General features: G+C 51.5%; 2 protein-coding genes across 3 annotated transcripts in view; both read left to right on the top strand.

Annotated features, from left to right (window-relative positions):
- The window catches only part of C13H1orf74 (chromosome 13 C1orf74 homolog), a 132288-nt gene extending 114172 nt beyond the window's left edge, over positions 1 to 18116 (top strand). Inside the window, exon 3 of the mRNA XM_070055245.1 lies at positions 17984 to 18116. The gene's annotated coding sequence lies outside the window, so the exon portion shown is untranslated. The remainder of the gene's footprint in view (positions 1 to 17983) is intronic.
- The window catches only part of LAMB3 (laminin subunit beta 3), a 41871-nt gene continuing 39136 nt past the window's right edge, over positions 18058 to 20792 (top strand). The window contains exons 1-2 of one of the 2 annotated variants that reach the window (XM_051820353.2): positions 18058 to 18115; positions 19113 to 19189. The gene's annotated coding sequence lies outside the window, so the exon portion shown is untranslated. 2 annotated transcript variants of the gene reach the window in all.

Raw genomic sequence — 20792 nt, 5'->3', positions numbered from 1 at the left:
CTTTGCTCCTCACTCTGTACTCAATGCCCAGGAAGTTCTTGACACACAAAGGTCCCTAACAGGAAGTATGGGAGTAATAACCCTCTTCCCTGTTGGACTGTGGAGCCCAGCAGGGGAGAGACCACACTCACTATGTTAGCCTGTGGTCAGATTTTAGTGAGTGCTCAGAAGAGCTTTCCAGTTTTCTGGGGAACACTTTATGGCTTTGAACTCACTGTCTTCTAATCCATCTCAATCGCTACCACCAAACAAATCTTTCTCAAATTTCATTTTTTATTGTTAACACCCTGCTTAAAGCCCCAGGTGATTTCTCGCTGGCCACATGAGGAAGTCCTGGATTCTGCATGTTGAATTTGCTGCATGTTCAATCCAGGCATTGTGTGCTCCAATCTTCCCGGCTCATCTATTTTTTCCCCATTCTTCTCCCACAAGAACCCTTTGTTCCACAGAGGAGTTTCTTCTCAGACCATGAAATAATTCATTCAATGATTACTTGCCTTAACTTTGCTCATTCTCTTCTTCCTACCTGAAATTCTGTCTTCTTTCTACTCTTGTCTTCCTTTCTTCCTTGAGGCCAAGTTCAAGTTCATTTGCTCCAAGAAATCACCTATGCCAGCACACCCAGATCTCTTCTTTCTGTGAATTCCAGCAGCTCTTGTGGCTCATAGTGCAGAGCTTGGCAGCAGACTGTGTATGTACAGTAGGTGCACAGTACAGCTCTCTCATTGTTCCTCTGGACTTGCCTCATCTCTGTGGAGGACCAAATCTTTTCCTCTTTCTGTTAACATATAACAGAGGCCCAATCAAAGTAAGTCACATTGACCTAAATATCAGTCCTGGGATTATGTAATGGCCAGTTAAGACTCTCTGGGGCGATTATTTTAGGCACAGTGGATTGTTCTTGGCTCAGAGCCTTCAAGTTGAAATTGCCCAAGACTTGGCTATGTGGCCTAGTTCCTTTAGCTCTGGCCTCCTCACCTTTCACTCCTAACTTAGTGTCTGATATCACAGCCACAGCACCCATCCAACCTGCTCTGGGCCAAGTCAACCCTGAAGAATAGGCCCTTCCTAGCCTGGGCACACCTCACTTTTCCTTTGCCTCCCACCTATAAATGTCAGCATTTCTCAGGATGTGGTCCTCGAGCTTCACTTCGTGGTCTTTATGCTCTCTTTAGGTACTCTGGTTTCTCCCAGGGCTTGCATTGCTGTCTCTTCGCAGGGGCCAGATGCATCTCCGCTGTAGACCTGCAGCTCCACCTGCCTCGTCTATCTCTTGACATGGATGTCTTGCGGGTATGAAACGTACCACGTCTAATGCCAAATTCAGTATTTCTACCCCGTAAGCGAGTACCATGAGCTTTCTCAGTCCAAGTTTCACCGTCCACTTAGTAGCGCAGGTCTGCAGCCTGGGAGCCATTCTTACTCCTCTCTTTCTGTCACCTCTCATATGTAACAGTCACCAAGACTTGTCGTTCTACCCCCTTAAATATCTATTGAGTTGTGTCTACTCTCTGTCCCCTCTGCCACCCTCCTAGGTCCAAGCCCCCATCATGTCCGCTGGACTGTTGGTGTGGTCTCACAGCTGGTCTCTCTGCCTCAGGTCTCTGCCTCATCTCTTTCGGCTCCTTTCCTCAGAGGAAGCCCCAGATTCTTAGCATGACTTACAAGGCCATGCTATTATACTTGTTTGTATTCCTGGCTTCATTATGTAACTCTTAAGCTTCACCTTCTGGGTGCCGGCCACACAGTTCTGTTCCTCTGCTGCTTCGGATCCTGCCCCTACGGCGTTCTCTCCTTTTGGAGCACTTTCCTCTTCTCCCCTCACTATTCCTCTTCCTTCAAGAGCCACTGACCTCTCTGTTCTGCAGGAAGACCTTCCCTCCCACCTGCATGCGGCTGACTCGCTGCGGGTTGTCACAGCCCCCTCACCTTCCCTTTCATTATACCGTTGTGTCTCCATGGTGAGACTGTGTGCTCTGTGAGGGCAGCTCTGCTCCTACCTTGTTGCGGATGGTGTCCTCAGAGCTCGTACAATGCAGAGTTCATGCCGGTGCTTCATATACAGACATCAACTTACCTTAGATTGACCAGGCTGTCTACAGGCAATGACAAGCCTTGATGAATTTTAGGCTACAAAAGGCTACCAGATTGCCACTGTGGCGGAGTGGAGGATGGATAGAGTAGGGCCACACTAGAGGGACGTTGTTACAGTAATCCGGGCAGGGACTGGGCTCAGACGGAGGTTTGTGAAAGAGGCAGACAGATTTGAGTGATGTCACAGGAGAAACTGACAGACTTTTGCTTGCAGCGGGAAGGAAGTCTGGGGTGACTCCCAGGTGGGGAGATGGAAAGAAGAGCACTTTAGGTGAGGAAAAGAATGAGTTCTCTCCTGGATGTGCTGAGTTTGGGCTTTACGGGACACACAGGCAAGGAAGGCCATCAGACAGGTTGTATGTCAGTCAGGATCATGGTAGCCAGGTGGGACTTGGAGGGCCTCAGGGAACTGCCTGGGATTGGAGAGTGGGGGAAATTGCCCAATGAGGAGGTGGAAATGAAAGGTAAACTGTGGAAATGTGGGGACTGGGGAGACACCCATGTTTGCCTGAAGCTGGTCGTGAAGCAGATAGGCAGGTCTGATTTGCTAACTCAGCTTCCTGAGTGATTCAGTTGGTGGTCTCTACCTCACATCCAGCGTGCAAAAAGGTAAGGTTCCTTCCTTCCTTCCTTCCTTCCTTCCTTCCTTCCTTCCTTCCTTCCTTCCTTCCTTCCGTCTTCTTTCTACTCTTGTCTTCCTTTCTTCCTTGAGGCCAAGTTCAAGTTCATTTCCTCCAAGAAATCACCTATGCCAGCACACCCAAGATCTCTTCTTTCTGTGAATTCCACCAGCTCCTTCTTCCCTCCCTCCCACCCTTCCTTCCTTCCTTCCTTCCTTCCTTCCTTCCTTCCTTCCTTCCTTCCCTCTTTCTTTTTTTTGTAAACTATTTTACTTACCTCTTTAAAAGGGCTCTTTGCATTGTGGTAAGCAGGAGTCTCAGAAGGCCCCTAAGATCCCTGCCCCCTGTTGTTCAAGCCCAGTTAATCCCTGAGATTTGTGATGCTGATGGGATAATCACTCCCATGATGGGTTATGTCATGTGGCCCAGCTGGATCTAATAATTAACCAGATGGACCCAAAGAAGAGATTCAACTGTTCAGGGGATTCCAAGTGAGGGAGAGTTTCCCTTGCTGACCCTGAAGATGGAGGGGACATGGTGGCAAGGAATGCGGGAGGGCCCTGGAAGCTGAGTGTGGTCCCTGGCTAACAGCCAACAAGAAAATTACAACCACAGGGCGCTGGGTTATTCCACAGCTAGAAGAGCTTGAAGGAAAACCCTGAGCTCCAGACGAGAATGCAGCCTACTTGACACGTTGATGTTAACCGTGCGAGATCCTGAGCTGCTGCGCCCAGACTTCTGCAGTGCAGACTGTGACCTAAGACATAGATGTGGTGTTAGGCTGTGAACTTGGTGGTAATTCGCTAGGGAGCGATAGGAAGTGAATGCAAGCAGCATGCTTGGCGCTCCTGCTGTGATGACTGGAGAGGACCAATTCAAAGTCTGAAGGAGACCAGGGCGAACTCAGCAGGGTGGGGAACACTGGTTAGACGCAGTGGTCCCTCATCATACGCACTTCCTTGCAGATACCCAGGTACTCCCTTGCCCTCCTCTGTTGTGTTATATTCACCTGCAAGCACTTAAACATGGTTGGAGTCAGCTCTCTGCTCTCTATGAACCTCCACTCAAGCACTTAATCCACCCAGCCAGGCTGCTTGTTTATTTTCTGTGAACTTTAGACCACAAATCTCAAAGGAATATTTAGCCATAACTTACTATGTTTCCCAAGTTGGTTACTTTTATTACTCTCTAAAAATATTTTTTCATACTTTCTCCTCTCTTCTCCATTTCTTCCCTCTTACATCATGCATGGGTAAAGCAGAAGGAATCAGACTAGAGCTGCTGATTCTTCCAGCCACCAAATCTGTCTTTCTCGACACCTGTCTGCTCTACCTTCTCTCACATCGACATGGAAGAAGTACCCCAGAGTCTTTCTGTACAAAGCTGCCCTGCCATCTCATGCTGGCTCATTTATTTCAAGTTTTGATAGTCTGTGACTAAGTCAGGCTGCTTTTGGCTGCAAGTAAGATAATCTACTTCTAATGGTTGAAGTGCTGAGAAAAATACATTATTTCACAAGACATGGGTTCCAGAATTTGTGAATTCAGGCACTTAAGAATTTAGGCCTTCCCATCCCTCTAGTATGATCTCTCCAGCAGTCTAGTTTGTATTATGGTCCCAAGAGAGCTGCCACAGTCTCGGGTACCACAGTCTGCACAGCAACATCCGATGAAAGAGGAGAGGCTGTTACTTCTCTCTCTCTCTCTCTCTCTCTCTTTTTAAGCAAATAAACTTTTCCTAGAATCCCTGCCCAAGATTTTTCTTTATTGGCCAGAGCAGGGTCACATGTTCATCCCTAAGACTATTTATGGAGGAAGGGAGTAGCGTCCTGAGCTTAGATCACTAGTTCTCAAATGGTCTCCCTAGGACTAGCAGCAGCAACAGCACCTAGAAACTCAGGATAAATGTAGATTTTTTTTAGCCTACTCTAAACCTACTGGTTTAAGGCAATCTGGATAGAACAGCCAGCTGGCTGTTTAAAACGTCTTTTAGGTAATTCTGATGGATGCTAGCATTTGAGAACCACTAGTGCTGTGGTATGAGTGTTTCTGTCCCACTAAAATTCCCAGGTTGAAGTCTGATCTCCGATGTAATGGTATTAATAGGTCTGACTTTTGGAAGGTGACTGGGTCAAGAGGGTGGAGCCCTGATGAATGGTATTGGTGCCCTGATTAAAGAGCCCAGGGGAAGCTCATTTATCCTTTGTACCATGTGTAGAAGGCACCTTCTATGAAAGAGAGGGCAGACCAAATGCCGAATCTGCTGGTGCCCTGACCTTGGACTTCCCAGCCTCTAGCACTGTGAGAAGGGTTTTTCTGTTGATTATAATAAAGTTGCCTAATTTATTTTGTTACAGCGGCTGAAACATGCCATGACAACTGGCATGAGCTGATTAAGATTTGCCTCTGAGCTGGGGGTAGGAAAAAAACCTAGAGGTGTTGAGCACTGAGGGGCTCTTAGCAAGGAGGAGGGTATTTTGATCTGCTGGGGCTGCCTTCACAGTACTGTGGGCTGGGTGACTTAAAAAGCAGAAATCTATTTTCTCATAACTGTAAGAGGCTAGAAGATCAAGGTGTTGGCCAATTTGCTGTTTGGTGAGGGCCTTCTTGCTGGCTTACAGATGGCCACCTTCTCACCATATCCTCGCATGGTGGTGGCTGGTGGCTGAGGGGCTTGGGGGGAGGGAAGGGCGTTCTCTAGTGTGCCTTCTTATAAAGACACTCATTATATCAGATCAAAGCCCCACCCCTATCACCCAATTCAACCTTAATTACTTTCTTAGAGACCGTGATAGAGTCTATAACACTGTGTGTGGATTTCAAGTAGGGAGCCAACTTTTGGCTCCATGTTCCAACTTCCATGCATCAACATTTTCTCCTTCCTTATTACAGTATCCCACCAGCATCCAAGTCTAATAGGAGTGTGTTAAAAACCTTAGTCTTTGGGGCCCACGCTGTGGGGTGGTGGGTAAAGCCGCCGCCTGCGGTGCCAGCATCCCATATAAGCGCTGTTTCGAGTCCCAGCTGCTCCACTTCTGATCCAGATCTCTGCTATGGTCTGGGAAAGCAGTAGAAGATGAACCAAGCCCTTGGGCCCCTGCACCCTCATGGGAGACCCAGAGGAAGCACTTGGCTCCTGCCTTTGGATTGGCACAGCTTCGGTCATTGTGGCTATCTGGGGAGTGAACCAGTGGATAGAAGACCTCTCTCTCTCTCTCTCTCTCTCTCTCTCTCTCTCACTGCCTCTGCCTCTCTGTAATTCTGCCTTTCAAATAAATAAATAAATATTTTAAAAAAAATGTAGTCTTTGATACTACCCAGCTGTTGCTGGAGGTCTTTGCTCCTCTTCTACAAATATTATACCCATTTTTTTTAAACCAGCCTATCACTGTTGTACCAACTGCAGACTGGCTTCCATTTCTACCACTCTACTGAAATAGAATGAGGCTTTATTAACGGTTTAGCGTTCTGCAGCTATGACCATTTCTTTCTTCCTGAAGCATATCTTCCTCTTTGTTTTAGGGACACCACACTCTCCTGGTCTTCATCGTACTCCATTAATTTCCTAGGTCTCCTCCGTCAATCAGTTGGTCTCAGCTTTGGCTGCACATCAGAATCTCATAGGGAGATTTAAAAATTCCTGAAGCCTAGGTTGGACCCCAGTTCAATTAAATCAGAAATCTTTCAGAGCGGGTCCCAGGCATCAGTAATTTTTCAAGCTCTGCAGGTGATTCTTATGTGCAGCCAATACTGGGAGTCACTACCCTTAATGTGGGAGCAACCTGGGGTCCTCCTATGATCTATTCCATTTATATCAGTTCTCTGGATCTGTGGTTCTAATCTCACCACCATCTGAGAATTATCCTAGGAGCTTTAAATACCTACCAGTAGCTGGGAGTTCCCAATGAATTTTCTGTCTCTCTCTCACACTCTCTGTAATTCTGCCTTCCAAATACATAAATAAATATTTTTTTAAAAAGGGAGTTAGAGATTAATGTTCATGATATCATATTCGTCGAGTATTTTTTGTGGTACAGTTTCCCATGTCCCAAGAATCCATGTTAGTTGTTATGGATTGAGTAGGATTTATCTCCTCAAAACTCATGCAAGGGCCAGCGCCGCGGCTCACTAGGCTAATCCTCCGCCTAGCGGCGCCGGCACACCGGGTTCTAGTCCCGGGGCGCCGGGTTCTGTCCCGGTTGCCCCTCTTTCAGGCCAGCTCTCTGCTGTGGCCAGGGAGTGCAGTGGAGGATGGCCCAGGTGCTTGGGCCCTGCACCCCATGGGAGACCAGGAAAAGCACCTGGCTCCTGGCTCCTGCCATCGGATCAGCACGGTGCGCTGGCCGCAGCGCGCCAGCCGCGGCGGCCATTGGAGGGTGAACCAACGGCAAAGGAAGACCTTTCTCTCTGTCTCTCTCTCTCACTGTCCACTCTGCCTGTCAAAAAAAAAAAAAAAAAAAAACAAAAAAAACAACAACAACAACAACAACAAAAAACTCATGCAAGATGTTTAAACTCTGGTGGATGGATTAAGGGTGGAGACTCGATTAGGCCGGCGCCGCGGCTCACTAGGCTAATCCTCCGCCTAGCGGCGCCGGCACAGCGGGTTCTAGTCCCAGTCGGGGTGCCAGATTCTGTCCCGGTTGCCCCTCTTCCAGGCCAGCTCTCTGCTGTGGCCCGGGAGTGCAATGGAGGAGGGCCCAAGCACTTGCGGGTGCAGGGCCCAAGCACCCGCATGGGAGACCAGGAGAAGCACCTGGCTCCTGGCTTTGGATCAGCGCGATGTGCTGGCCGCGGTGGCCATTGGAGGGTGAACCAATGGCAAAAAAGGAAGACCTTTCTCTCTGTCTCTCTCACTGTCCACTCTGCCTGTCAAAAAAAAAAAAAAAAAAAAAAAGAAAAAAGAGAGAGACTCGATCAAATCATGGCATCTGAGAGGTGGGTCTGCTGAGAGGTCTTTAGGTCACTTGGGGTGTGCCCATGGAAAGTGATTCCTGTGATAGGATTGATTATTTGAGTTTAAGTTCTGCCTAGCTGTTCTCTCACCATGTGATCACTCTTCTGCACCTGCCATGACCAGTCTCCATCAGACACTGGGCTGTGGGGTTGTCCGATTCTCACTTGTGACCTCCAGACTGGAGGCTGAAGCAAATCTTTCCTTTCTCAAAAGGCTCCTCTTGGGCATTTCACTCAAAGTAACACAAAGCAGACTAACATACCAGTTAATCAATTTTTTTTATTGAACACCTACTATGTGTAAACATTGGGCTATGCACTCAAGGGGGATCCCTGACCTTAATCAAAGTTGAGTAATAGGGGCCAGCACTGTGGTGTAGTAGGCTAAGACCTCAGGCAGGTGCCAGGATCCCATATGGGTGCTGGTTCGTGACCTGGCTGCTCCTCTTCTGATCCAGCTCTCTGCCTGTGGCCTGGGAAAGCAGTAGAAGATGGCCTCAGTGCTTGGGCCCCTGCACCCACATGGGAGACCTGGAAGAAGCTCCTGCTTCCTGGCTTTAGATCAGCCTAGTTCCAGCCATTGTGGCCATTTGGAGAGTGAACCAGAGGATGGAAAACCCCTCTCTCTGTCTCTCCCTCTCTCTGTAACTCTTCCTCTCAAATAAATAAATAAAATCTTATTTTAAAAACTTGAATAACATAAGTGTGTACATTTGCAAAGCAAATTTGCAAAGCAGAATGGAACTGATTGCTAGTTGAATTGTGTAGGTAAGACCTGCTGCCAGAGTTTGGAATTTACAGAGATTATCAGAGAAGCCACTACTGGTCCAGGAATCTGATTTGAATCTTGGATTTAGGATTTTACCAAGTGCACAGGAAGTAGAGAAGGCAGTGTAGACAGAATTGGATGAATCCAGCCTAAGTGTGGTCAAGGGAGCAGATGGCTGGATCCCAGCATGTAAGTGTGAGTTAGGGCTTGGAGTAAAACTTTCTGAGCTGGGCCTTGAGAACTTTGGCCTATAACCTGGAGATGATGAAGAGTGTGCAGGACAAAGTCCACACCAAATCCAGCTTGCAGCAAGTGGAGCACAGCCAAAATCAACAAGCCAAAATGCAGCAGGGAAAAGTGCAAAGCCATGCACACGTGTGTGTGTGTGTGTGAGCTCACACATGCTCTGAGAGAGGGCCCAAGTGCTAGAAGGCTTTGCTGGGGTGAGTCACCCTTCGCCCAGGAGCTTGCAAGCTCTCTCCCATGGGCCAGTTTTATTCCCATGTGCTGTTTCCATCCAGGTTTTTCTTGCATTATGAGCCAACGTAACTTTCGCAGGTCACTGAGTGTCTTCGTGCAGAGTTTACTGAACCACCTGAGGAGCTACTTTCAAAAGCTGTCTGGGAGAACAAGTACTGATACACAGAGTGATCAATAACGCGTATAGATATATATAATCAGAGTCTTCGATTGCTCCAGTTTTCCTGGGACTGAGGGCTTCCTGGGATGTGGAGCTTTCAGAGCTGAAACGAGGAAAGATTTGGGCAAACCGGACACACCAGAATCTTCTTTTTGAAGATTTGTTTCTTCCCAGGTGGCCTGTCTGTCTCAGGTATCTACCCTCTGGCTATAATTTGCAGAAGTTTCGCTGTCTTTATTTTTAAGATTTTCCTGCTGGGGTGCAGGAGGCAATGTTGTGATCTAGGTTTTACCAATCTAGAGCTCTCGTCACAGCCACTTTTCTACCAGTTTCCTTGAGGTGTCGTCATCTACAAGTTACCCCAGATGGTATTTTCTTTTTTGAGAAAATAGACTGCCTCCATCTGGGGAGGCTAAATGTTGTAATGAACAGAGACTTTGGAAACTCAAGACGCACTGTTGCATGCTGCTCTCACCATATGCTAGCTGTGGTAGACGTGGCTGTGTTCCCCAGCCTCCACTTGGTTTCCTCTCTGGGCACTTTGATGACTCGGGAGCTCTGTGAGTAGTTCCGGCCAACGCGTTGTCAGCCAGATTGTGCCATTTCAGAGCTGCCGATGAAGAGAGAACTCCTCCGTGTTCCCTCAGACCTTGCTGCCGTGACTCTAGGGGCCATGTGCCCATGGACACAGCTGCCAGAGGACAGGGGTCCCTGTGTGAGAGTGTGCAGCAGAGGACTCCTCCCCACTGTCGTCTTGCATGTTACATTGTGCGAACCACCCATAAACTTTCGTCGCGTTTCACTGCTGGTTAATTTGTTATTCCAATTATTATGGCCTAGAACACCAGCTCTGTGACTTTGGACAAGCCACTTACCAACACTGCTGAAGTTGTGCAAAGGGGTTAATAAGACTGCTTTTGGAGAGCCTTTGTGAAGGTTGGCAGTGGTGCTTAAAAGAGATACTATGAATATATAACTTTTGAGTGGAGCCCATGGCATAGCAGGAGGTTGGAACAATATTTCGTTGCCTTCTGTTTTCTCAGGAAGCTATATGGCTATTTCTTTGTCCAGGAGCACTTACACAAAGGAACAAGTACAACCCACAGCTCCCAAGGAGCACACTGCGGTCTCCAGACCTGGAGGAATAGGCCTACTTTTGCATTGTGGGCTGAACCCCTCCTGGCCTTTTACCTGGACTGGCCTTGGACAAAGGGGGTGTAGGACCTAGGGTGGGGGTGTGCTGACATCTGGAAACCAGGGCCCCTGGGTTCACCTCTAAGCATCCTTATTTAAGGATGATTATGGGGGGCCTTTGGGAGGAAGATGACCGGATTACAAAAAGTCAGGAAGTCAAGGGATTGGGATTAAAAAAAACCCTACTAATGTGCAGTTGACAGATTTAGGAAATAAAAAGATAATATGCCTTGTAATTGAATTTCAGATAAACAATAAATAGTATTTTTATAAAATTAATCTGCATGCAGTATCTGGGGCCTACTTACACTAACAAAGTTTTCCCCGTTTATCTGCGATTCAAGTTAAACCCGAATTTCTGGATTTTATCTGGCAAAATCCCAACTACAGGGAACTAGACTTACTGTTGGAGACCATTCACATACACAAGGTGGAGGTGTAGGATCACCGTTGGGAACCTCTGTGGGTGCTCACGCATGAGCCACGTGAGCCCATGGATGCACACAGTGCTGGATGAGTACTGTGAAAGATCACATCAGGTGGCCTTACAGTGGGAGGCTCGCCTGGGAGAGGGCAGTCATTTCAGTACAGGCACGTGAGAACCGACTTTCTTTATTGGTTTTCCCTGATACCTACAAGCAGTTACCTTGGAGGAAGATAACAATCCTGATAGTCACCGGTAGTGTTCTCAGCCCACCCTCCCTCCTGTGTTTCCTTCTGCCCTCCCACATCTATCTGAGAATCTGGGCTGAGTGCTCTCTTGATAGAACAAATTATCAGCACCCAGAAGTACACTGTTTAAGAAGAGGAAGCTGTATCTTACCACATCTATCATGATTTAGAAAACCTGCAGAGGAAACGCTCAGGCGAGCTGTGGGTTCAACGGAAGAGGGTCCAGGGTAACGCTGCCAGCAGAGAGAGGGAGAATGAGTCAGAGGTACCTTGCAGCAGGCAAATAACACCTCCTCACCCTGAATCTTTTTTTAAAAGACTTTATTTTTTTGAGAAGTAGAATTACAAACAGAAGGGTCTTTCATCTGCTGATTCACTCCCCAAGGGGCTGCAATTGCCAGAGCTGGGCTGATCCAAAGCCAGGAGCCAGGAGCTTCCTCTTGGGTCTTCCATGTGAGTCCGGGGGCCCAAGCACTTGGACCATCTTCTACTGCTTTCCCAGGCCATAGCAGAGAGCTGGATCAGAAGAGGAGCAGCCGGGACACAAACCGGTGCCCATATGGGATGCTGGTGCTGTAGGCAGAGGCTTAGTCCACTATGCCCCAGAGCTGACCCCACCCTGAGTCTTTTTAGTGTTCCTGATTATTTTGGTGAACTAGTCTCATCATGGCAGATGCAAACATGGAGAAATAGAGAGAGAGGGGAAGTGTTAACCTGCAGGATATTTTCTCCCTGAAGACTTTTTTTTTCTTTTGAGTTACATTGATTTTATGCAGATCTGTCTTCTTTTTCCCTCCCAGTTAATAGTACCTCAGTAAACATTTCCAAAGCTGTTAAAATCTGTTCACAGATATTTTAGATCAGAAGGAAGGGCCAGTTCTGAATTCTGTTTTCAGGGGGAAAGGGTGAGATTGAGAAAGGTCTCATCATCCTCGTCAGGTGGGAAACTGGCCAGACTGATCTGCGAATGCAGAGGCTCCAGGAAGAGAAGTACCTCCTTCCTCCACTGCCCTCAGAGTCGCCAGCAGTGGTTCTTTGTTCAGTTGCGAGCCTGCTGTGTGGATAACCTGTGACTACAGGTGTAGGACTTACTCTGTTGTCCCAACTCTCGAAGGCCATAAAGCAGTGTCTGGGCTGCTTGCACTTGCTCCTCTGCCCTCTCTGTTTGTAAACTCTTCCTCCCCAGCCCCCAGCCCCCAGCACCCTTTGCCCTTCCCTGACCAGGGGTTGCAGAAGCACTGCCCTGCCTGCAGGGAACTTAGCTCAGCTGAGCCCCTGAGTGTCCCCCTTCCCTTCTGCTGCGGGTCCTGGTTCCTGGACGGTTCGCAGCCCCTAAGGAGCAGGGTAGAACGCAGGAAGCACAGCTCACAGTTTGGGGCCCGGGGCTTTCCTTGGGGGGACAAGAAGGGGAGCAGCTCGAGCGAGCTCGCTGCCTGGTAAGTGAGCTATGAAGCACCTGGGTAGGAGTGCTGTTTACTTTTGCTAACAACTGCAAAAGCAGCTGATCATAGCCCTGGACACCTGCGGCGGCGCGCACATGAGGACAGACCGCCCTTGGACAGCAGGCCTGAGAACTATGCTTTTCATGGTTGCAGGACCCGGGAGGTAGCTCTGCTGTGACTGCCTTTGCAGGAATGGGGTTTCAGAGGTTGAGTGAGTCACACAGCTGGTGAGTTCAGACCAGGATTTCCTCTGGTCTACACCATGCCCCTCTCAAAGCAGATGTGCTGGGGCTGGAGGTGACTTCTGAGCTTCCCAATCCGGGTGTGGCACTCCAATGCCCTAGGGAGCTTTGTGACATGGAATGTCCCCACCCATCCACAAGCCAGTGAAAACTCTGGGTGAGGCTGGCCCGTGGTATCTGATATTTTACGCTGTCCAAGTAATTCTGAGGAGGAGCCTGAGCGAGAACCGGTAGAATCCAGCCCTTTATTTCCAAACAATGAAACCGAGGCCCAGAGAGAGAGAGGCTCGCCCAAGTTCACTGCTTCTGTGGAACAGCCGAACTGGAGCCTGGCCAAGTCCATACACAGACACTCGTGTAGCTACAGGCTCTGCCCAGAGGTGCTGATTAAAAGCCTTCAGATGGTGTTGACTCTAGACAGGGAGCCAGACACACCCATCCTCCCTTCCTTCTAAACCGCAAGGTACTTACTTGTCCATACTCAGCCCTCAAATGTCAGGACCCACCTCACTCCCAGCCACTCCTCTGTCTCCCCTTTCCCACACGTTGCTGACCTGCCAAGTGGCCAGAGGTTACCCTTCAGCCTGGTGTACCTCTCTTTTCTCGGTGAGGCTGGGCCATGGCCACACGGCCAGCTCCACATGGCAGATCTGTGGCCGAAGGTCACACATGGCTGGACTTGGGTCCCAAAGAACCTCACTGCCAGAGGTCAATGGCTGAATAATAGGGTAGAGGCAGAGGTGGTTGTGGCAGAGTGAAGGAGTGGTGATAGGCCAATTGTCTGTAGGAGCCAGCCCATGTGTGCCCACCATAGGCCAGCATATGGCTGCACCAAGCTGTAGCCTGTTCTGGGCTGCACCCCTTGTGGGGGGGCTACTTGGGGGTGCAGCTTGGGATATGGAGCAAAGGGATCTGAGACCCCCGAGGTGGGCCAGGAGCCGGCTCTTGAGTCCCTGGGGGATCCCCTCATTTGGTGAAGGGGAAGTTGTGTCATCTATTCATCATGCCGTTTGTTTAATCTTGTCAGCTCACGGTCATGTTTGCTTTGTCACCTCCTCTGTGCTCCACCCCTCCGAGCAGGCTCAAGTGCTCACCTGGGGCAGCTCCCTGTGGGTGAGAGGAAAACCCTGCTGGGTTGTGCTAGAGCCCCTGAGAGGAAGAAGTAGAGGCAGCACGCCTTCCCCTTCTGTGCCCACATGGAGGTTGTCAGTATGGACAGCCAGCTCAGAGGCATCTGATGGCACCAATGTCACCCCGGGGCCCCCAGCCAACATCAGGGCCCTGGGTGTTGGAACAAGAGCACAGAGAGGCCTTGGTTAGGGTTGGGAGATACGAAGTCCAGAGCCTGGTGGACCCTGCCCGAGGATGAGCAGGGGTAAGGACAGGAGTTTAGGTGATGTGTTGCATCCTTGGCCACACATAATGGCTCATACTATGATCTGGGCTCAAATCACCAGTTCTTAGCTGAGACCAAGTTATTGAAAATGGACCTCATTTTCTTCCCCTGCAAATTAAGGACAAAGAGGAATGTGCCTCCCAGGGAGATGGCGGGCCTTCAATGAGTTAATACACGTAAAGTGCTTAGACGTGTGCTTGGCACGCTATGGCATCAGCAAATGTCAGCTGTGGCTGTTTCAGGCTCGCTGCCCGCTTTCTCCCTGACCTCAGGCCCTTGTGCACGGATGCCCTCCAGGGAAGGCATTCAGGTTGGGTAGGTTAGGGTTGCAGAGGGGGAGCAGGAGGGGTATTTGATTGAGTCACCCTGTGGCAGGCAGCTCCAGGCTCTGTCCCTGCTCCCTGCCAGCCCCTGCCTCCTGGCTGAGCCTCCTTTACCAGCAGGCCCACTCTCTCACTTGGGCCTTTGTCGCTCCCCGTCTTCGTGGAGGAACAACACAGGACCCTGCGCTGTTCTTTCGTCTGCTCGGCCCTCCCCGGGTTTGCTGCTGGTTCTTCCCGGGTTGGCTACTGTCCCTTCCACCTCCGTGGAAGGGCGGTTCCCCCTGGCCACATTCCCCACTTCCACAGGGGAGCGGCACACCACCGGCCGGCTCTCTCGGGGGCTGCACAGGTGTTCCCTTAGATGTTCCCCTTAGATGTTCCCCTTAGATGTTCCCGGTGCATGCCGTCTCTCTCCTCCTTTATAGTCCTCCTCCGCCAATCCGTGCTCGGCTGCCCACACGCCGAGTACGCTGCTCTCCTCCAATCAGGAGCAGGTCCTACAGTTTGTTGGCTGAACTGGAGGCAGCTGTGTAGAAACTGTTTTCTTCTCTCCCAGCGCCATATTGTGGGAGAGCAGATGCATAGAATAAGTCTTAATTCCAGTAACTTAGTCTAGTCCGAGTTATTCCCAGTTGCTCCCCACAGATCCCCCTTTCTGTTTATTTTTGGCGTTGATACGCGCCTGTCTTCGGTGCCCCGTGGCACACACTCTGCTCTGCTTGCTAGAGTTGCCACAGGTTCTTACAAGTCCTATCAATCAGGCAAACCGAATCCGGGTCCTCTCTTCGCCATGTTGTGAGGAGGTTTTTAGGCGCTGATGCGTGCCTGTATTCGGTGCCCTGCAGCGCATGCTCTGCTCTGCCCGCAGGGGCTTACAAGCCCTAACAATCAGGCAAACCGAATCCAAGCCTTCTCATTGCCGTATTGTGGGGGAGACTTATTAGTGTTGGTTCGTGCCTATCTTCGGTGACCTGCAGCTCATACTCTGGTCCAGCTGCCTGCTGGTGCTTACCGCCTTACTAATCAGGCAGACCGAATCCAAGCTCTCTCATTGCTGTGTTGTGGGGAGGCCTTATTGATGTTAATTCGTGCCTGTCTTCGGTGACCCGTGGCGCATAAGCTGCTAGCCGCCCGCAGGTGCTCATCGCCTCACTAATCGGGCAGACCGAATCCAAGCCTCTCATTGCCGTGCTGTGGGGAGGCCTTACTTCTCTATTTCTCTATCTCCGGGCATTCCTATCTCTCCCATTTTACTTCTGTCTGCCAACATTCCTATTTCTCTCATTCCACTTCAAAACTTCTGTTTCTCTTATCCCCGCGGCTTCCCGGCGCCCGCCCCGCGGCAGCTTCACGGCTCCGTGCGGCTTCCCGGCGCCTCGCCCCGCCGGCGGGCTCCCGGCTCTGCACGGCTTGGCTTCGCGCGCACACTCCGCGGTCTCCACGCCCCTTCGCGTCCGAACCATGGCCTCGCGCCAGCCCCGCGTTCCCTATCTATTCACGCCCCGTGCTCCCTCTGCACGCGGCAGCTTCCGCGAGTCACACAGCGTAGCTTGCGTCTCCGCCACTAGCATTCAATCCAAGTTCCCCGGGCTAACCTGGCGAATTCAACCCAGCTCACGTCTCCGCCCCACGATTTGGCTTCCCGTCCTTTGCTCCCCGGGCTAATCAGACGGATCCCAACCGGGCTTACGTTTCCGCTTCTGGTTTTAACTTTTCGCCCCCTATTCCCGGGCTAACTTGAGAATCCCAAAGTGGCTTTCGTTTCCGCCTCGGCCTGCCCCCCGCGGCTTCAATTTCCCTAACATTTTTCTCTACCCGGTATGTTTCCCCAAGCTTTCCTCCAACAATACTCCTCCCTCATTTCTCCTGGCCTCTCCCCACAGTCCGCATCCGAGTCTGTTTGTTCTAGCTTTCACTTTCGCTTTCGACCTTAGAGATTTCTCCCAGCTTCCCCCCGTAGTCCGTATCTGAGTCTATGCCTAGGCTTTCAATAGCTTCTTCCGGCACCTTTTTCGTCCGGCTTTTCCCTAGGCTGTTTGCTAGTCTCTCTCTCCGATATTTTCCACTTCTTCCCGTTTCTTCCCTCCTAAGTTTCCTATCCGTCCTAGGTTTCCTATCCGAGTCACGGCACCATTATGTCGCTCCCCGTCTTCGTGGAGGAACAACACAGGACCCTGCGCTGTTCTTTCGTCTGCTCGGCCCTCCCCGGGTTTGCTGCTGGTTCTTCCCGGGTTGGCTACTGTCCCTTCCACCTCTGTGGAAGGGCGGTTCCCCCTGGCCACATTCCCCACTTCCACAGGGGAGCGGCACACCACCGGCCGGCTCTCTCGGGGGCTGCACAGGTGTTCCCTTAGATGTTCCCCTTAGATGTTCCCCTTAGATGTTCCCGGTGCATGCCGTCTCTCTCCTCCTTTATAGTCCTCCTCCGCCAATCCGTGCTCGGCTGCCCACACGCCGAGTACGCTGCTCTCCTCCAATCAGGAGCAGGTCCTACAGTTTGTTGGCTGAACTGGAGGCAGCTGTGTAGAAACTGTTTTCTTCTCTCCCAGCGCCATATTGTGGGAGAGCAGATGCATAGAATAAGTCTTAATTCCAGTAACTTAGTCTAGTCCGAGTTACTCCCAGTTGCTCCCCACAGGCCTTGGGGAGGCCCCCAGAGGAGCCACCTATTGTCTAGGCGTGGTCAGGCTGGAGTGAAGGACCACACTAGTTTAGTCACAGGGTCAATGCTCAGGGCCATGCCAGAAGTCCACCCTGTCCCACAGACAAGCACTCAGCTGTGACTCACTGTATTCCAGGGGTGCCTGAGCCTTACTCACCAGACAGCCCTTCCTCTCGCACCGGAGAGTCCCAGCTGGGACCGGGCGTTCTTATCTTCTCTCCTTCTCCTCTTCCCTTCCTGCTTCCCCGCAGCCTCTGCTGTAACTGCTCGTTCTACAGATCTTGGCCGATCTTCCTGGCAGCTCGGACAATTGGAGCCTAGCAGATGGATACGGGGGACAGTGGCTTCTAATGCCACCCCCGCAGCCTGTCAGAGACATTGCCAGGAACCACTGATAAGCAGGCAAACAAGGATAACGCCTGCACCAAGATGGTGACATCTGTGTAAACCAGGGGTAGGCATCTCAAAAAAAAAAAAAAAAAAAAACCTGCTCAACTTCCCCTCTCCCCCTTGGCTGACTGATGCATGAATCTCCATTCTGGTGATCAAAAGCCTGGACCGTCCCCTCTGAGAATACAGCAGCAAACCAAAGGCAAGAGCTCTCCTTAAACTGAACCAGCGGTGTTCTGCATGAACCTGTTCACCCCACAAATGCTAAGCACCTACTATGTGCCAGGGACTTTGCGAACAGGAGTGATAAAAACAGTCAGAAAACCCCACACTCTTGGGCAATATGTTCTGGACCAGAACACACAGGATACATAGCAATTCTATAGCTGGTTAGAAGGTATTGAGTGTTGCCAAGATAATGAAAATAAAAAGCCACTGATCACACAGGGTCGGTGGGGTTCGGAGTGCCAGGGGTGATGGCCAGGGAGGGGGCCGGGAAGCTGGTCCTGCTGTTATGTGGGGTTGTCAGGGAGGTTAGGATCTGAGCGAAACCTTTGCAAAAGGTAAGAAGGTTGGCTTTACAGGTGTCCAGAAGAAGAGGGCTCCAGGGTCTGGGAGCGCTGGAGCCCACGCAGAAGCAAGCTGGCAATGTAGAGACCTCGCAGGGAGGCCACGTGGCTGGAGTGAAGGCTGGGAGGACCAGTGGCCGCAGAGAGGTAAGGCAGCCACTAGGTTGCTCCATCCATGCAGGGCCTCCGAGACTGTCTTAGCCTTGACCCCAAAGGAAATTCGGGTTATGTGGGCCTCTGAGCATGGGAGTCATGTGACCAGGCATAGCGGGACTTCCCTGTGGGCTGCCACAGAAGTTGAGCCAGGAAGGTGGGAGCGCACCCTGGGTACTCTTGGAAGGGGGAGTGGGCAGAATTTGCTGGTCCATTAATGTGGATGTGAGAGACACGGAAGGGGAAGGTGACGTCCCTCTACTCTCCTGGGCCAGTGCTCCGGGGGAGATGAGGGCTCTAAAGCAGCAGGGGGTAGCAGGGAGAGAGGAAAGGCATGCCCGTCCCTGCAGAGGCTCAGAGGCTCAGGCCATACCTTAACCCAGCCTTGGCTGCTATTTTAGCCTAGTCATCTCTGAACACATTGGGCTCTGACCTTCCAAAGCCTGGGACTGGGGCTCTGGAGTTCTGGGTGGCCTGGATCCCCACTTGGGAATGGTCAGAGCAGAGTGACGCCAACACGGCTGCCCTTGGGCTCTGCACAGACAGCTTCCCGGACTTGGCTGGGAAGTATGTGGGGGGCCCAAGCCAAGCAATCCACATTTTCCTCCTGTAAGCCGAGCCAGGCCAGGACCTGCCCCAGCCTGTGAGGTCTGAGACAGCAAGTGCTTACTTACCTGGGCTCAGAAAGGGGGAGGGAGGACTTAAAGGGCCCAGCCACTCCAGGCGAGGCCCTCTCTCTGCCTGCCTTGCCTCCTTTGTCTGCACTGGAGATCTGAGATTGCCACACCTGCTCCCTTCTGCTGAGTTAATCATTGCTGAGTTGTTGGTCACATCCTCTGGTGATGGGCAGAGGGTGTTTCCTGGGCGCCTTGAGTTCAAGGAGCTGGAGAAGTAGAGAGCGAGCCTACCAGGTAGGAAGACTCAAGATGTGGGGGTGCCAAGGTGGCTTCCTCCATAAGGGTCTCAACAGGGCTCTTTCTGTGTCTTGCAGGAGCTGATACAGAGAGGCTGTGTGAGCTGCCCCGACCTGCTGAGTTCAGCCAGGTTTCCCTGGATCGCTGACAGGAGGCAAGACGCTAACGTTTATTGGAGTAGCAATTATACAGCTAAACAGCTTACTGCCCATTTGCTAATTGCAGTCTCTCCCCCACCCACCTGCACTTGGGCTGAATTCGAACCCGAGTGTTAGAAAATACACAGTTTAACCAGCAAGATCTGTTGTTCCCTGAAGGGTTCTCAAACCACCGTCTTGGACACAACCCTCGAGCGGTAAAGAATTTTCTGCCTAGGGGACACTGATGGGCTGGGATGGATAGCTGAGTTTCCTTTAAATGGCAAATTCGAGGCACCAGCATTCCAGAATGATGCCAGTGCAGGCACTCCAGGGCCAAGGTCTGGGCTGAGAGACCTTCCACTTGCCCTGAAAAGCTCTCTGGCCCTAATCTAAGGGGAGGAGCATCCTATTAGACCAGTCTCTCAATCTGGACCTGTTGGGGCCATTTGCAGTGGCCCGGAGCCTAGGAGAACCTCGGCCAGGAGCCGCCCAGGGTCCCACAAAGGGAGCTATGTCCTGGGGCCCGGCTGCGGGCCAGGGGCAGTCTGCTCTTGACTGCATGGGTCCTGCCATTCTTCAGCTTTTCCTTCCACCACTTGTGGTCAGGTCTGATTTCTGGCCCTCCAGGCGGGCATTCCTGCCCGGGGAGGGAGGGGCCAGGAGGCCAGCTCTGCCTGAGCTGGGGGCAGTGACTCACACGCAGGTACCTGTCTCAGGGCTCCCTGCCAAAGCCCGAGGGGACGCCTTTGCTTCTACTTACTCTGTCCTTTCTACGCTTTCCTGGGATGAGCTGAGCTCTTCGGCCCCTTCCTGACGAGCTAAGGCCTTTTAAGGATCCTCCAAATTTCCCAAGCAGCCAGGATTTTCCATTTGTTTTTGATTTTCTCCCCTGGGGAAGGATCTGGTGCTTTCCAGAGTCTTAGATGTGTGAGTCTTCCAGCCTAGTCTTATGTCTGGGGCTGTAACACTCCCCAGACAAGCTCTGATATGGTCTTCCATCCAGGGTGATCCAGGGCACGATGGTGGGGGGAGCTGACCCCTCCTGGCCTTGGGAAAGTGCCTAGCAGTGTGCCAGCACCCTTGTCCCCCCCTCTGCCCCCTGCCAGCAATCCTCCCAGCCATTCACATTTGCCCGGTGCTTTCCGTTTGCGGTGCCCCTCCCCTCCAGCCCCCTTGGCCCCACAAAAGCAGGCAGGCACTGTGGAGCTCGGCTGCAAGGCCTCGGGACCCACCCACTTGCCCAGTCTCATCCTGGGGGGCGGGGGTGCAGTGACGACAGATGGGCGTGACGGCTGCCAGATTCCTGTGGCCCGCCCTGCCGTGGGCTACGCCCAGCCGGGGAGTCTCCAGAGGTGAGGCTGTTGTTTAAAAACCTGAAGTCAGGAGAGGGGACCCCCATATTCAAGGGGAGCTCCCAGAGAGGCCACCTGGAGCGAGCAGTGCCGCAGTGTAGCAGCACGGAGCCAGGTACAGTCCCTGCCTTCACCTGCCCTGTGGGGGCTGGGATGGGGTTGGGGGAAGGGCCCCTTTTCTGTTTGCCTGAGACCTGGCAGCAGGGCCTGATTCCTTCTTCTCCTGGGAGAAGGCTAGGTGAGTGTGGCCGCTACTGTTTGGATT

Source organism: Oryctolagus cuniculus, chromosome 13 (genome assembly GCF_964237555.1).
Source record: "Oryctolagus cuniculus chromosome 13, mOryCun1.1, whole genome shotgun sequence".
Classification (NCBI taxonomy): domain Eukaryota; kingdom Metazoa; phylum Chordata; class Mammalia; order Lagomorpha; family Leporidae; genus Oryctolagus; species Oryctolagus cuniculus.
This window is presented reverse-complemented; position numbering and strand designations above follow the sequence as displayed.